Here is an 18,934-nt window from a genome sequence, read left to right on the forward strand (position 1 = left end):
CTGTGGCTAAATTGAGTTTGCCCTATTAAAATAAGGTGGCCTTATTACATGAATGTATTCTCCAGATGTAGGCTCCAATTAATCTCAGTAGGCACGAAGGAAGTATGGCCTTTTTCATTCTCAAGAGAAAAATAAGTCTTATAAGAAATAGGCTGCAAACAGGACTTCAATGCCTATTCCTTCCTAAAAGCCTTTTAATGTGAGGACACCATTTCTGCTTTCTCTTGACAACAGGAAAGTGTTTTCTTAGTAATGAAAATAATAATTTTCTTTTACAGTGGATAATATGTATCTATTAGCTTAAATCGATACCTGCGAAAACTTGCAGAAATTACATTCTCCCAGCAGCACCATTAGATGGACCCAGCTGCAGCTTCTTGTGGCAGTAGAAGGTAGGGGTCACAGGCTGGAAGAGGATGGAAGAAGGAGGTAAGACAGGGCAGTAACACTTGACTCAGGAGGGGAGCAGGAAGGGAAGTGATACATGAAAACCTCTAGGCAGGCATTGGTCATCGCACAATTATTTTGTGTGCTATGAGATGATAGCAGAGTGGCAAACAGATGGCAGAAGAAGTTTTATTAAGACCTTGGAAAGGTCCTTCCCTCTTCCCATTAGGAAAAGAGTCAGCTTCCATCAGGGTGAGGCAGAACTGTGTCTCGGGTAGAAATTGCTGGAAGGTGGAGGTAGAATGTGAAGAGAAAATACCTTTTTCTGGTACAGCTGTTAGATCCTCAAGTCTTTTGGACACATTAGAGTGCTCTGTGTGTTGTGGTAACAAGTTTTCTCTGTGTGGGTGCCAGGAGAAAGCAATTATCTTCCAGGGTCAAGCAAACCTTTCCTCTAGTCAACAAGATGAAGCATGCGGTCTTCCTCACATTATCAGTATCCATGCAGTGTAATGCAAGTGTAGTGCAGGGAAAGATATACCAGAACTCTGAAATATGAGGGTGTTCTGCCCTTGCCCTTGGCCTCTAAAGCTGGTCTAACCGTGCATAAAAGACTTGTAATGGGATTTTTTAGGGTCAGAATACAACTGAAGAATACTTTCAAACCTCCTCAGCAGATACTGGATCAGAATAGCTTAACAGTACTCTGGTGCAATTGACTTTCCTGCTTGAGAGCTGTGCTGGTGTTTAGGATGTCACAGATGACAAACAGAAGTAGACCAAGCAGCAAATGGTTTTGTACACTCCACAGCAGTGGACTTGCTGATACAACTGTTGCTCCACAGGTTCTGTTCATATCTGGTATAGCTGTCTTCCAAAAGCTAGTGCCTGATTATTTCTGGACTGAGTTTATATCTAGAAATAGGACTGCTGCGATAAATCCCCCTTTGTTTCAGAAGGCAGTGAAAGTGGCTTTTTGTCTCTGGACATTTGTAGCCTGCTGCAGCTGTGAGTCTGGATTTGTCAAGATACAATATCCCTAGATGTTGTGATTTCCTACGAGGGTGCTGTTGTGCAGGAATACAGATTAGTGTGCCTAGGACATGGCGCAAGGCTGGTGCTTGCTCTTCAGAGATGAAGTGATCAGATAACCTAACTACACGGTTATCTGCACAGTGCCATGTGGTTGTATGGGAACTTAGCTTCTTGCTTATTTCTCCTGCTCCGTCTCGTACCTTTCCCCTGTGTTGCTAATATTGCTAGGCTAGACGGGCTGAGGCATCAGTGTCAGGGTGGGCGATGGGGTGCAGTGGGCTCCCTAGACGATGAAGGATGTTGCAAAGTACAGCACGACATAGATGAGGCCAGATGTACGTAATTATTGGAAGGGCTTAAATGTCAGATGTCTGTCATGTACCTGAGCTTGGGAGACTAGTGTTATATCTGAAATGTCTCATCTGTGTATGCAAATCCCACAATGGGGTTATGCATGGAGTATCCTAGAGCTACATTGTGAATGCAGACAACTGCTCCAAACTGAGTCTCCATCACACTGCTGTCTCAGGAGTGCTCTAAAAGATCAACAGGAATATGTCCATACAGGCTCTAACTTGTTAAAGTGCATGCGTGTGCCTGTTTTGCCTTAGAGAAGCACATGTTCAACTCCCATTGGCGTCAAAGGAATTAGACAGGTGCTTAAGCACTTAGTATAATCAGAACCTTAAGCTCTTTCTTATAGCTTATAAAATGTAAGTTCAAAAGTGAATTTACTAAGATTACCCTTAGCTCAGTGTTTAATATCCTTCCTTATCTCTTTTCATTGCACCATTGGATTTTTTTTTTTTGAGCATCAGTGAGGACATTTCAATTATGCCTTTCTTGTGCTTAATCACAATTTATTTAGGTTGTGAACACCTGTTTAAAGGTGTTTTATTAAAAATAAAAAGTACTTACTCTAGTTTTGACATGCTTTTATGTATATCATACATATTTACATTATAGAGTTAATATAATTTATTGGAAATATTGCCAAACTATTCCCTTGGAAAAATAAAGATCAGATAATAGTATAAAGCTTATGTGCTTTTTTTTCATAATTTTTATTTTTGCACATATGGATCACTTAACATCCCCTCTACCAATACCTTCATTTTCTATATTGAATGCATCACATCCTAATTTAATACTGGTACTGGCCAAAAGAAGGATGCAGTACTTTTTATCTAAATATCAAGTTTTACTTGGGAAGGAGAATGTGTTGTTATTTACTTGAATTATCTGTGGAAAACCTATTGTTGTAGCAATGCAAGCAATTAAAATGGTTAATATTCATATCCTAACATGAGATCATCAGAGTCGTTCTTTGCTTGTATGTAAGAGTGATAATGACATATGTTGCTGTCGATAAAACCAATACGAGTGAACATGTACTGTTATTAAAAATGATCAATTTTTATTCATTTTTTGGTTGATGATAAAATAAAGATTGATTTTATTTAAATTATTTGCTTTTTCCTCTGGAGAAAATATTGGTAGTATTATATTCTTTTAATTATAAACAGAAGAAAAGAGTTGCTATTAACATAATCCTTACTTAAACTTGATATTTTTAATTACTGTGGCTGCTTTTGTCTCTGGGATATGCAATATAAGCTGCAATTCATGACACTGAGACATTCCAATTTCTTAGGCATCTCTGAAAATGTGAATAAATGCCTGTAATGAAAGCTTCATCAATACAATCTAATAAACTTTGTTGTAAGGAAAAAGGAAATCCATTTGTGGTGTTGGATTTTAAGCACCAGGACTGCTAGCCTTGAAAAGTATGGTAAGAAAACTAGATCCCTTTCTTGGTAAAGCTACTGATTATACTTAAGCTTTTTAAAGGCAGCTATACTCAGCTGTCCTTGGGCTGGAAAAATGATGAAGGCTACTTCAAGCCTGGGTGGAAAACATTCTCAGCCTAGCCACTGGTGACCGACTGCTGAAGTAACCTCTGCTTTTGTGTCCACTGACATAGACGACTCACTGCACACGCGACTTTCAGCGTTTGTACATACAGTTGTCCTCCCTGAAGTGACTGGGCTCCACTGTTTATGGATGGTCAATCCCAGTGGGTGTTTCATTCCTTGCTGATAGTATCCCAAGTGAATGAGAATACTCACCTCCTACAGTTCTTTTTCTTCTCTGCATTCCTGATAAAGAACCAAATCCAGCACATGTTTTATATAGTTGGGTAAGATGTTACCCATTCAAAGAACATAAGCATGATTTTGGAGATGTCAGAGCAAAAGTCCTGCATCCTTTTCTGATAGAGACCAAAAGTGGTTGTTCACAGAATCACAGAAAGGTTGAGGTTGGGAGGGACCTCTGGAGTTTATCTGGTCCAACCCACCTGCTCAAGTATGGCCACTTAGACCTGGTTGCCACGTCCAGCTTTTGAATATCTCCAAGGAGGGCCACAAAATCTGTGGGCAACTTGTGCCAGTGCTCAGTTACCCTCATAATAAAAAAGTGTTTCCTGACGTTCAGATGGAACCTCCTGTGTTTCAGTTTGTGCCCATTGCCTCTGGTGCTGTCACTGGGCACCACTGAAAAAAGCCTGGCTCTGTCCTCTTTGTGCCCTCCCTTCAGGTATTTATATACATTGATAAGATCCTGTCTGAGCCTCCTCTTCTCCAGGCTGAACGGTTCCAGCTCTTTCAGCCTGTCCTCATATGTGAGATGCTCCAGACCTTTCATCATCTTCATGGCCCTTTGCTGGACTCTCTCCAGTAGCTCCATATCTCTTTTGTACTGGGCAGCCCAGAACTGGACCAGCACTCTAGGTGTGGCCTCACCAGCACTGAATAGAGGGGAAGGGTTACCTCCCTGGAACTGTTGGTAATACTTGGTCTAATGCAAACCAGGATATCATTATCTCTTTTTTGCAGCAAGGACACTTTGCTGGCTCATGGTCAGCTTGGTGTCTGCCAGGATCCCCAGATCATTTTCTGCCAAGCTGCTTTCCAGCAGGGTGATGCCCAGCATATACTGGTGCCTGGGGCTCTTTGTCCCCAGCTGCAGGACTTTGTGCTTCTCCTTGTTGAACTGTACGAGGTTCCTGTCAGCCCATTTCTTCAAACAGTTGAGCTTCTTCTGGATGGCAGCAAGACACTCTGGCACGTCAGTCGCTCTTCCCAGTTTTGTATCATCAGCAGACTTGCTGAGCATACACTCTGCCATCATCCAGATCATGAATAAAGATGTTGAATGGTACTGAACCCAGTATTGGCAGCTGGGGTGCACGGCTTGTTCCTGGCCTCCAATTGGAGGTGAGGCTGACCAGCCTGTACTTCCCTGGGTCCTCTTTCTTGCCCTTCTTGAAGATAGGAATGACATTTGCTTTCATCCAGTCCTCAGGCACCTCTCCCAATTGCCACGGTCGATTTGATCAAAGATTATTGAGAGTGGTGTCACAGTGACATCAGACAGCTGCCTCAGTGCTCATTGGTGCATCCTATCAGGGGCCATGGGATTGCATAGCATCCAGGGTTCTTAAAAGAAGCTACAAGTATTATTTACCTATCTGTCTGTCTATCATCTCCTTTTATTTTTAAAATGAAATGTAAAATTAACCGACTTGTATCACTGTTTTATTTTGAACACCTATGTTATTGTCTCTATCCCAAACCCATAAAAGCTTCCTGGCGCTATATTGTATGTTCACACACACCAAAGCTCACCATGAGTTGAGAAACGTAGTGAGAGCAGTGTAAACTGTAAAGTTCTGCTGCTTTATCAGCATTAGAAGCTACTACCAATTTCAAGTGCAACTTCAAAAAAAGACATATAAAGCAGTCTGCTTTGGTTGTCATGCTTTAAAATATCCTCCTTACCCTTCCCCCATCTACTAAGAGTTTAGTATTTCATCTTAATGTCCCCATTGCTTACCATAAGTATGGATAATGCAGTTGACCTTACTAGAAGGTAATGTTGTGATTCATCAGCCTGTTTTAGTGATTAAATATATTTTTAATTATTACTATACAAAAATCTTTCATGGTAAAGGCCACTTTCCCTCTAGCTCTGAACTCTGCCTCTTTTAGCATTTTTCATGTGTGGGCAAAAATTACAGGTACAGAAATATAGCTATTTTCCACTTTAGATTCACTATACCATTATAAGAATGTCTGAGTTCAACCACAATCTCTTAATGTTATCAAATGATTTATAGGTTTTCTATTGCTGTGGCTCAACACGCTGTTCTTATTACCCAATACAGTAAACATTGTAGTCTAGCAATCACAAAAGCTGAAAGATCAGAGAGAAAAATGTCAATTATTAAAAAGCCAGAATCTACAGCTCTAATAGGTGACTCCCTTGCGTAACATCAGGAGAACAAAGCAGCTGTGTGATGAACTCACTTAGATCCCTGCCCTCAAACAGTGAGATGGATGAATATTGGCGATGAACTCATCAGCTCTCTCTCCTGCAGACATTTGGGTCCAATGGAGGTGGAGCCACCAGAAACATACTCTCGATGCTAATCAGTCCAGTAGCCACAGCTTCCAAAGGACTTTACACTCATGCACAAATGCATGACCAAATTGTCTGAGGCACTCAGTGTTAAGGCTATAGCTCTAGACAGAATCACAGAATGGTTGCGGTTGGAAGGGGCCTCTGCAGGTCATCTTGTCCCAACCCCCAGCTCAAGCAGGGTAGACCCTGTGGATCCTTGCCTTAAATTGTCCATGAGCATTGTACACTTGAATGGGTGGGTGCTTCAGTATACAGTCAGTGCCTTCACAAAGGCTCAGCCATGAAAACAATGCTCACAGTCAGGCACAGGATAACAACTCATTCGAATCACCATACAGCAAAGACAGAATTTCATAGGTACTAGGGTAATTGCTAAACAAAATCAAGAACTAAAAGCATGTGTCTACTTTCAGCTGTTTTCTCTTGACTATGTTTGTGCTCTGTCACCTAACTTGCTGTAGTACCCATAATATTGTTATTATATTAATAATCATAAATTAATTGAGGTAAGAGTAAGCATGCAGTACTGATTTACTCATTATTAATAATGCACTGTCCCTGGAGAGCAATACTGCTTGTCTTCTTTCTGTCTCTGCACTTCACAGCTGATTGTCACTCATGGGTCTAATTTAGACTGTAATTTCCCTGTAGCAAGTATCTTGCCTTTTTGTTTACCTGGAAAGTGTTGTAGCAATGATACTACACATGTGATAAATAATGATGCAACACTAAGGATAAGATGATGCAGCTCCTTTCATAAAAAAACAAAGGTGCTTTATTTATGATCCTACATCGCTGTGCTCTTACTAGTGTGATTTTTCTTTTCTCTTTCTTCACATGAATCCAATGCAATTTGTGGATGACCAGTTGTACCAGCATCTTTGTGAAGCAAAGTCATAGGAACATCTCAGAGTTACCTACAGGCTAGATTTCAGATGTGAAAGCATGGGTAGATCCAACCTTAGCATTTTCCTTTGTGTAGATTCTCAGGCATATCAGAAATTGATTTATCACTTATCCTGAAAGCTTAATGATGCAGTAAGATTCTGCTCATTTCTGGAAATAAAATAAAAAAAGATATTCTCCTTAAACTAGACTTTTTAAAAAATGAAATTTCAAAATACAAGACCTTGGTCTTTGATTCTGTGGAAAAGAAACTTCTTTAGGAAGAGACCATTCTTAAGAAAACTACTCTTTCTCTTGCAACATTAATTGCCATTGTTTTTTTAAGTATTTACCAAACCAACCCATTCATCGAAAAATAGTGACTAGGATGCAACAAAAGATGATCTTCACTTTTGTGTGTTTGTTCTCTATAGCAGTAAGTTCCTCAGGGAAGGAACTGGCTCTATTACACAGAGTTTAGCTCAGCATAAGGTATTGTGGCAAAAGTTAATAAAATGCTAGCACTTAGTAATTTCTCTGTCTTTGATATCACATGATATTTACCTTGCAGCCCAATGTATGCCCTGTACTGTGCTATACTATGTGTTAGGGATCAGACAGAAAAAAAAAACCCCAAACCTGTATATTTGCATTTTTTAAAGATTTGTCACTCCTGTTGCTGAGAAATGTTAATCTTTCTACTCTCCTCTAGGTGAGATGTATGTTTTGTCTATACTGACCTACAGATTTACCAACTGCACGACTATTAGTCAAAGCAGCAGTGAAGAACAGCATCCACCATATCCCCTTTGCTGAGGAAGACCATTCATGTATAGGAGCATGTCTGCCTCCACACTCTCTCTTTGTAGGAGACCATGCAATGGTTGCTGTCTGTACCTGTGAAAATAGATGGACCAGCATGACAGCAGTTCCCTGCTTCATCAGTGAGCTTCAAGGGAGGTGGGAGAACCTGATAACTTCTTAGTTAGTACGGAGGCAGGGAAATGTAATTAAAGGCTGGATGCTGACCAGTTCTTACTGGGCAAACGGGTTGGGTGGTCCATATGATTGGGAGGATGGGTGCCATGCTAAGTGGTGCTGGTGAGGAAACCATTGCACTACAACTGATTGAGCCTTTGGGGTGAATTCATAGCTGTGCACAATGTCCTTGTGACAGTGGGACACGTGCCCTGACTGTTACTGCAGTGGTTACTAGGTAACTTGGCTACACTGCATAAAAACAGACTTTATGCTGTGCTGTTGCCACACAGGAATTATTTACGGTAGTTAGAAGGTCACCTGGAAATGTTTAATGTGCTTTTGAGTGTTTTTCTTAAAAAAAACCCCCAAACCTAACCCAAAACCCAACTAGCCAATCAACCAAAACAAACACTACACCCCACCCCTGAGGCCATGTTTCTTGTCGTTAAATTTAGTTCATGGATTTCTGGCTCTCAGGGGTAATCTCTAACAGCTGGGCATCTAGGCAGAATAAAAAAAAAAAAAAGAGAAGAACAAGAAAGGGTGAGAGTAATGTTACTTGTAGATAGTTTTCTTCAATAATTGATTATTTTCTGTAGTTTCTGCAGATGTGTTAGTTATTTGACCAGCATGGTGAGTCTGTTGCCATAATTGAGCATTTGGATGGCAATGGCCCACACCTGTGCATAGTGTGGCAAGTTTCACCACCTGGCCTGCCTGCAGTTTTCATGATGCTCACATGGGAATTTTGAGGCTGCTCAAACTCCTTTCATCCGTGACCCTCCTTACAGATTTTCAGCGTGTGTGATACTTGCCCCAGGGGAGACAGTTCGCTTCAGAAACTTGTCCTGTAGGTAAAAGCAATAGGCCATCCATTACCCTCTTCCTTCCACTCTCAGGTTAATGACTACATTAAGTATTAAACGGGGTTCCACCTCCAGAGTGCCTGTATAAGTGATTTTACATTATCTCATTCAGCCCTTCTCTGATTTCTTATAAAGTGTGTTGCTTCTTTCTAGCATAACTCAGTGAAAACCATGATTGATTTGACAACCATTAACATAATGTTTAATATTAACCTTCCTCATCTGTGAGTGAAGAAGATTGCGAAAATGGAAGGAAGAAAACAGGGATACGATGTGATGTTGATTTCCCTTATTTAAAGATTTATTTCATATACAGCTTCTGCAAGTTATTATCTAGTAGACATGGGCTGCAGGCTTGCTGGAGGGATGACTGAGAAATAAATGGAACCTTTTGTACAGATTGGGATTAAATTCATAAACAAAGGATCAAGGTTAACAAGTGACATAGTTCCCTTTACCACACATGCTGTTCCTCTAAACCACCAATGCATTTATTTGTTATTGCAAGTTTTGCTGTGTGCTACACATCACATTTGAACCAAGACAGTTCTGGGCTGTGATGTCCACAGAATGTCCTCTGTTGTGTTTGTGAAGGTGAAATATAAAATGAGGTTGTAACAAAGAGAGTCAAGTCCACTAAGACATAGGGTTATCCTGGAAATAAACTGTACAGCTTAAGAAAGCATTATACTAAGAAAGATATAAGATTATGTGAGGAGAAGAAGCAGTTACACAGTGGCAGAAAACACATAGCTTTATTCAGTACAGAATTGTTTGTGATGGTGCAAGGCACAAAGAAGAAAAAATAATCTTGAGGATTTGTGTTATATCCCTCATGTCCTGCAAATGGAAGCCCAGCTGTAGAAAGCAAGACAGACATGCAAATACAGGCAGAAAGACTACAATCTAATAAATATACAAAGCAGTATTTATACCTTTATGAATATGATTTTGAGGGAGCATTGAAGTCCTTGGTTTAGGACTGGCTAAATTATCTTTCTTTTCTTATTTAAAAGCCCGAAGAAATGGAATACAGAGACACATTGCTAGCATGAGGAAACATGAAAAGCCTGAAGAGAAGAAAATACAGACCTTGATCAGGAGATTTTTCTAGGCTGTTCTGTGAGGTATTTTGATGTCCTAGGGCAGTATATCAGTTTGGACCATGCTCTTACCCCTTATTTCCACTGGTGAGCAGTCTCACTCCAAGCTGAAGTCAGTTTTAGGGCACTGAAGACAGTAAGTAACAATCACACTCTGAAGTCTTTGGAAGGTTCCTGCTTTGTCCATTTGACACATCCCTTGTACCTCACCATTGCTACAACTTTGTCTCTGCTTATATGACATGAGGAGTGGTGTGGGATGTTTATTCTAACTAGGGTTTCCTCATTCAGATACTGATTACTATCTAGTTTGGACCAGACTGTAAATGGGAACAGTCTCAAGATGCTGTATCTTTTGTGCTGCTAACCTGGGATTTGACCAAATACTGGGAAAAACTTCAGTGTGATATAGTCCAACCCCTGAGGAAGAGCCTTACAAACTCCCACCACAGAAACCAGCATTCATTTTGACCTAGGTTGGGAATTACTACATAACTAGTGGCAGTATAGAGGTATTATTATATATGGGGATCCTGGTTTGGATATTAACAACCTTTTTATTTTGACATCCAATCCGTGAAGAAGGGATCTCAGATTCTGCTTTGAAAGGTATGCTCTAAATCCTTCTTAAAGGATTCATTGAAGATAACATAAAAAAAGCAAGCCTGCTCTCAGTAGCTGTAAGGACACTGTAGAAGACCTACTCTTCCACTAGAAATATTTTACAGGGCTAACCAATCTGAAAATGATGACTTCAGTGGGGTTATTCTTGGTTTATTATAATGTTAGGAAAAGGCAAATCAAGAGGGTTGCATTAGAAGTGTGCTAAAACAATGAGCAAATGCTCTGCTTACCAGAAACCACTCACAACAATATAACCAGCCATATAGTTGTTAAATGAGACTTTTTCATCTTAGTCCCTGACTGAAACCAGAGAGTTCTGCTATTTCTTCTGTAAGCAGAAGAATTTAATGCAACTTTTTGCTGTCTCCATCTTCTGTTCTGGTTTAAACAGGTGCAGTGAGCACAGCTGTAATACATAGACCCAGCTTGCACAGTTGCAATCCCAATGAATGATCAGAGGTTGAAAAAACCCCTGACCTAAGATGCCAAAAAAAGACAAGACTTCAGTCAGATAGCTGTGAGGGATCCAGTGTGAAACAAACTCCTTTGATTTCACCACTGCGCTCTGCTGCTGCCCAGCAATTCCCAGTGTTGCCCTCAGCAGCAGGTTACCTCTGAGCTGGCTGAACCTGCAATCACTGCAGGGCTGCTGGCATGCTTTGCTGTACACTGAGCTCCACAGGTCAGGACTGAGGTGCACTGATGGGACTGCTGAACACAAAAAACTCTGTGATGGACCTTCACTGCTTTAAATCTAATAAAACAATCACCGCAGAGGAAACTTCATTTCCAGCTTCCTTCTAGCTTTCACCATTTAATCGTAGTTAAGTCTAAATGTGTCACATGTAGTTTTTATTTGTAATCCAGCATTTAATCTCAGTGAATTTAATGTAATAATGTTTTTTTTTCTACTGTTTAGTCCTTTCATTTCACCTCTGGTTTGATCTACCCACTATTACAGCTGTAGTCAATCATCCTTACCAAACCAGCTTGCTAAATTATGCTCCAAATGTCAGAAGAAAGCAATCTGAAATGGTGATTTAAAAGAAGGATGCTTACTTGGGTCAAGTAAAACACATAAAACCCAAGGAGGTATTTTCATATTTTCTTCAGCTCCACTTGAATTACATTGCTCTTTGTCACCTCCTTTGTCATTACTGTCACCCTTCACTGACAAATCACTGACAATTAACACCGAGGTAAAATGGTGAGATATTTACCATGTCATTGTCGTTATTCTGTGGTTGATACATAGGAAATCATAAGCGAGTGACCAAATGGGCTAGATGATTAGAATTTAATGGCCAATAAATAAATAAATAAAGGATAATAAAATACCAGGTTTTTGGTAACACCTTGTTACTAGGGCTGTTTGTTCTATAGAAGGCCCAAAGAGATTTTGCTCGGTATTTATCTTCATTTGTTGTTAACTGAAACAGGCTGTGAAAATCACAAAGGACACACACTGTCTATATAAATTTAAAAAGCCATTTTTCCCCTTAAAATCTAAACACCAGTTAAAAAGAGTAAATCGGAACAGATTTAATTGGTATTTACACACACCAACATCAGCAATTAGTAAAGCATCAGCAGCGGGAGAAGAACAGTTACTGCACCCAGTATAATTGGTTATTTTGGATGAATTAAAAAAAAAAAGTCAAATTTAACCAGCTGTTTGCAGAAGGAATTTTTCTTTATTTTCATAAACATGTCTATTTGAATGAAATTAATCCCAATTGGCAATAGGGCAGGATTAGAGTTGTTTTCCTCCTATTAGTCTGTGTATATTGTTGGGGAATATCAGATATTGTAAACATTAACAGCTTGCCTGCTTGGCTTAATGATCATCCAAGTATGATAAAGGATGACAGATTAATAGTATTTTTACTAAAGTAGCAATTGTCTACGGGTTTTCTCAGTATAGCTTTCCACCTAGTTACTCAGAGACATTAGGAGAAAGAGCTGATTTGCTGCCTCCCTCCTTTCCCTTTAAGACATTATTAGCAAAAGAGTAAAGGATATTTGAATATGGAGATCCTTTGATCCTTACTTCTGAAAGTCAATACAACATACGGAGAGCTTATCTTGCAAACATGCAAATCTCTCCTAGTTGAGAAGGTGAAAACTAGGAAACTTTGAACTAATTTTATTGCCTCTGCATCTCAACTGCTTTAACCAGGCAGTTGTTGTTGCATTTGTCCTTCAAAGTCTGTGACTGATGAGAGATGCTGGACATATTTTGTGAGAATTTGACAAGCTGATGCCCATTCCTGAGTTTACAACTCTGGGTGCTGTAGTGATGGATAGCAGACCTGCTGCTGTAAGAGCCAATGCCATGCAATGTGATTTGGGCTTCATTCTGAGAAGCCTTTATGGAAAGAGCTGACAGTGACTATTAGAGACAGAATTTAGTAGAGAAGCTTCATCTTTACCTCATTTTTTTCCTTGCATATTTTATTTGATTTTAATTAGGGCATTTATTTCAGGTTTTTTTTTTTTGCTGTAATACTTTTGCATATGAGAAGTTTAAATAAGGAAAGCTTAAATGTACACAGAACTAAGGAAACACTTATTCACACCAAAACATTGTGTTATCTTCACAGAAAATGTTGATTCATAGGAGTGATCTAAATGTAGACTTCATAGGCAGACAGGGAGATAAGACGTCCCTGAAATTAATGTTATGGCCTGTAATTTGGAAACAAAAGGATATGTATAGTATTCCATACCATGTGATGTCATTCCCAGTACGTAAATTGGGGGCAGTTGGCCTGGGGGGTGGATTGCTGCTCAGGAACTAACTGGGCATCGGTTGGTGAGTAATAAGCAATTGCATTGTACATCACTTGTTTTGTATATTCCAATCCTTTTATTATTATTATTATTGCCTTTTTATTATTGTTATTATTATCATTATTATTTTCTCCCTTTCTGTCTTATTAAACTGTTCTTATTTCAACCCAGGAGTTTTACTCTTTTCTTTCCTGATTCTCTCCCCCATCCCACTTTGGGGTGGGGGGGGAAGTGAGTGAGCGGCTGCGTGGTGCTTAGTTGCTGACTGGGATTAAAACATGACAGCACTCCAGCCTGAAGGGGCTTTGGCCTGCTGGGAGACTACTGGTGGACCCAAACCAGGACAGGTACACCCCCAAAGGACTGTTGCCCATGGAGTGATACTAAAAAGCACAGAGGAGTGGCAGAAACCCAGGAAGAAGCATGGAGGAGCAGAGGAAATCCACTAGAAAACAAAAGGCAGCAGAAAGAAACCATTACACTCCTTTCCAACCTCCTGTGCTGCCTGTCACCTTACTGAAGCAATTGGGCAGGACTGACTGTAAAGTGTCACCAAAACAATGGCTGTCGAGACTAGGAAAGTGCAAGAAGAGGTGATTGGCTTAAATTAAGCCTTGAGAAGGTGTTTGCCTAATTGTTTATTTTTTTATGCTTTCTTTTTCTTAATACTGAATCAGTGATTACAAGTTCATGTTTATTGGGAATAAATTAAATTAAGTAAAAATTCTCTGAGTTGAGACTGTTTTGCCTGCTACTGTTTATAGGACTTGTGAAAAGGTGTGTGTGATAGTTGCCTTCTTGGCTGATGCCATGGGACTGAACCAGAATATGCTCTAACAATATGCCAGTTATAGTGACTTATACTTTTGCATTAGTTTTACCCATTTATGGGCATCCTCCTGGAAAAGTTCCTCAGGTTCAGAATGCAACATGCAGTCAAAATGTTACAGAAATTTTCTAGAGAAAGTAAGAGAATACTACAAGAAGATATAAAACTCTTTGGAAGAGTACTGAGCCATATATGCTATAGTGATACTCTTGCTTTGCAACTCAGGTTGATAACTGTTGAATTCATGCCTTGGGCAAGAGACTATTGGCTGCTCTGGAGTATGGTGCTATCTTTCACTTGGGTCTACAGAATGGCCTTCTGAACTAAAAGTACAAGCTGTTAACTAATCACTAAGGCTTTGTAGCAGGAGCAGCAAATCACACCCTCCACAGTGCAGCGCAAACTTGGAGCTGTAGCTACAGAGTGCATCATACTTGCAACAGGTGACTTCGTCCTAATGTGGATGAATGACAGCAGATCAAAAGTGGTTATGTTCAGTCTCAAGGGAATAGAAAGGACTATGGTGAGAGATGCTGAAAGAATGATAAAAAAATCAGTACTTCTTTATTGAATACACGAAAAGAAAAGGCTGTGCTAAATGGATAGAGTATATGTAAACAGAGTAAACAGCAAGGAATAAGGAAAAAAAAGCAAAACAAAAAACAGATAGGAAGGAATAGATGTGATGTAGAGAAACAGGGAGAATGAGCATCTTGCAAAACTGTGGCAGGACCTGAAATATAATAAATGCCATGATATTCAGAGATGGTGAAGTGTGAGTATTTAGCATCTCTGAAAACCAAGTCAAAGGCTCCTGCTCAAGGGAGCTTTCTATTCTGTGTTTCTATTCTATAACAAAGCTAGCCAGAGAAACTGAAGTGAAATACATGAAAAGAGATTTTTCCAACATTAACACATTGAACATGTGTTTGATGCAAAATAGAGCAAAGTATGACAATGAAAGAGAAGAAATGAGGGTCATTGTGTAAAAGAAACATAAATAACTAGCTAGGAAGAACTATTGCTGCTGGGTTCAAGTGAAGAAAAGATGAAAAGATGCTTTGAGCTTCATGGAATGCATTTTTCTTCCAGAAACTTGTTTCTCCTCTGTGGTCCTACCAGGAAGAACTGGGTCTCCTGTGCAGAATTATTCTGTTTGGAAAGCAGCTAGAACAACTCTGCTTTTTTTTGACTTTTCATTCCTTTTAATAAAACCCAGACCTTTCAGCGTGATCATTCTTAATTTGCTTCTTTTTCTAAACATTTCTTTTCCATTCTGTTCAGCACCTCAAGCAGCTGTGTCACTTGGGTGAGATCTGAGGACTGCTGCCAGAATTGATTCATGGAGGCAGGGAAACAAGCTGATGGTGTCAGGGTGTATTCAAGGAGAACTACAAACAGAGATGAGGGGCTTCCAATGATTGATTATTAATACAATCAGTATCTCTGAGTTGATGTTGGACTTAGTTCATTAACACAAAGTGCATGACAATGAGCAGAACACTGGTTAATTGCTCATTTTTAGTGACCCTCTATTCAAAAGGGCCAGTTCTCAACATCAGCACCAGCCAGAACTCAGAGTTTGTCTTCCTTTTGCCTGAGCTGTTGACGTGAGGTCTCGCTTGGGGTGGTGTTAAAAGGAAAAGCAAAACATCTGTTGAGTTTAGTGTGTTATGTAAGGATCTTTTGGTTTATGCTCTGGTTTGCTTTATTTTCTAGTTTTCTTCCCTGACTTTCTGTTTCCTCTCAGTAGTTTTATTTGCAAAATGGATTGTTTTACTACCCTTAAACCAGAAGTGACATACTCTTGATTGTAAGGATTTTCACAAAAAGGATTGTGAAAGACACAAAAATAGGTAGAATGGTCAGTAAAGCAATAAGTTTTGATTGAAATTCTGTGTGTTTCTTCTGACTACAACTTGGTTTATGAGTGCTGCTTCCTAACACTAACAGCTTTGTCATATCCTTTATTATGATAGATGGTCATGTATTCTTTAGCAGTAGTAACTGTTCAGTAGTTGGTAGGTCCAAAAGTAGTTACTATGGAAGGCAACCTTGCTTCCTTTTCCAAACAGTTCAGTACAGTCTTCTCTTTATTATGAAGGCATAGGAGAGGAGAGATTTGCAGCTTGTGCTTCCCCTGTCCCTTGCCTCCATTTTTGGAGACTGAGTATCCTCTTTTTTACTGCTCTCTGACTCTAGAATTTCATGTATTCAAGTTATTTCAGAACAGATCCCAGACAGCCCTGGCTAGTAAGTTACATTAAACATGCCATGTCTGTACCAATGTGGACAGAAAGGAAATCTATATGATAAATGGTTAACCAGATAAATTCTTTTGCTCTTGAGAAAGAAATCTAGTTCTCAGCAAGTTGGTAGTCTTTCTCTATCCCTTCCCAGCCCTATTTTCTGGAATAGCAGACATAAGCCAAGACTGGGAGAGAAGTCCAATGTTTTTGAATTTCATGGTGGGAACCATGATGGCCTGGTTTGAAGTGAAAGGGACAGAGATTGATGTTTGCTTCTTGGCATGAAGATGACATTTTTAAGGGTGGGAGAAGTCATTAGGATTCTCAAAAAAGAACTTGTTTTATTTTCTTTAAGACTTTTTTTGTACCTTTCTGCAGATTCCAACTTTTGTACCATTTGTGAGTTAATATCAAAGCCAAACAATACATTGAAAGAGTTGATGTATTAGAGGAACAATGTAAAGCTTGCTCTTCCCTCCAATTATTATATTCACTGTGAAGAATCTGCACTACCTCATTTAAATCTTTCCTGAAGTGGGTCACACAGGGAAGCTGATTGATAAGGTGTTGGAGACTTGAACTTCACGGCTGAGCAGCACACCTCTATCAACTGTGGGAAAGGAGGTGTGCCACAAATAGAGCTGTCACTGCTGCAACCCCACTATTAAATCTTTAAAACTGGCAAATTTACAGCCTGGAAGAAGGGGCATGGGCTGATCCACTCATAGATATTGAATATGGAAGGAGAATAATTTGAAACTGCAGTGAGTTGTTGGCAGGAGACATGAACTCTAGTGAACAAAACTATCTGAGGTCAGTTGGGAAAAAAGTGTAGTTGTGCTGCCTTTCATCAGTTCAGTGACAAGCTGAAAAGCGTGCTAAATCTTCTAGTACAGAAGCATTAAACTCAGTCTTTTTTTTTTTTTTTTTTTTTGTTGAGAGCATGAAACCATGAGAACAAAAAGAACAGATGTAAACTGCTTCTTTTCTGCCTAAAAAAGGAAAAAAGCAAAAAGATAAAAAAAATAAGAAAGGAAAAAAACTGCACAGAGAAAAAAGACACATGCACATGCAAAGGAATAAAGAGGGCTTCCTTCAATTGCATCTCATGGCCTCATATGCTGGCAAGCCCTTAAAGATAACCTAATACAAACCCTAACCCTAACTCCTAAACTTAAGCCTAACCTAACCCTAACCCTAACCCTAGCCGTAACCCTAACCCTAACCCTAGCCCTAACCCTAACCCTAACCCTAACCTTAGCCCTAACCCATAACCGTAACGATAACCCTAAGCCTAACCCCTAACCCTAACCATAACCCTAAACCCTAACCCTAACCCTAGCCCTAACCCTAGCCCTAAGTCGTACCCTAACCCTAATCCAACCTTAACCCTAAAACTAACCTTAACCCTTAAAACTAACCTAATAGAAACCCTAACTCCTAACCCTAAGCCTAACCTAACCCTAACCCTAACCCTAGCCGTAACCCTAACCCTAACCCTAGACCTAACCCTAACCTTAGCCCTAACCCTAACCGCTAACCCCTAACCGTAACGCTAACCCTAAGCCTAACCACTAACCCCTAACCCCTAACCCTAACCATAACCCTAACCCTAACCCTAGCCCTAAACAAAGCCCTAAGTCGTACCCTAACCGTAATCCTAACCCTAAACCAACCTTAAACCTGAGGCTAAAATTAGCCCTTAAAACAAACCTAATAAAAACCCTAAGCCTAACCCTAAACAAAACATAACACTAAACCTAACCCTAGCCTTAACCCTAACCCTAACCCTAACCGTAAGCCTAAGTCTAACCCCTAAAAGCTAACCATAACCATAACCCTAAACCCTAACCCTAGACCTAACCCTAGCCCTAAGTCATACCATAAACCTAATCCTAACCCTAAACCAACCTTAACCCTAAACTTAGCCCTTAAAACTAACCTCATAAAAACCCTAACCCTAACACCTAGCCCTAACCCTAACTCCTAACACTAACCATAACTCTTACCGTAACCCTAACCCTAGCTCTAACCCGTAACCCCTAACCCCTAATCCTAACACCTAATCCCTAAACATAAACCTAACCCCAACCCTAAACCCTAACCCTAATCCTAGCCCTAAGACATACCCTAACCCCTAATCCTAACACCTAATCCCTAACCATAAACCTAACCCCAACCCTAAACCCTAACCCTAATCCTAGCCCTAAGACATACCCTAACCCTAATCCTAACCCTAACCCAACCTTAACCCTAAAACTAACCTTAGCCCTTAAAACTAACCTAATAGAAACCCTAACCCTAACTCGTAACCCTAAGCCTAACGTAACCCTAACCCTAACCCTAGCCGTAACCCTAACCCTAACCCTAACCCTAACCCTAACCCTAACCTTAGCCCTAACCCTAACCCCTAACCCCTAACCGTAACGCTAACCCTAAGCCTAACCCCTAACCCCTAACCCTAACCATAACCCTAAACCCTAACCCTAACCCTAACCCTAACCCTAGCCCTAACCCTAGCCCTAAGTCGTACCCTAACCCTAATCCTAACCCTAACCCAACCTTAACCCTAAAACTAACCTTAGCCCTTAAAACTAACCTAATAGAAACCCTAACCCTAACTCCTAACCCTAAGCCTAACCTAACCCTAACCCTAGCCGTAACTCTAACCCTAACCCTAGCCCTAACCCTAACCCT

The sequence above is a fragment of the Buteo buteo genome, chromosome 15 (assembly GCF_964188355.1).
Source record: "Buteo buteo chromosome 15, bButBut1.hap1.1, whole genome shotgun sequence".
Taxonomy (NCBI): Eukaryota; Metazoa; Chordata; class Aves; order Accipitriformes; family Accipitridae; genus Buteo; species Buteo buteo.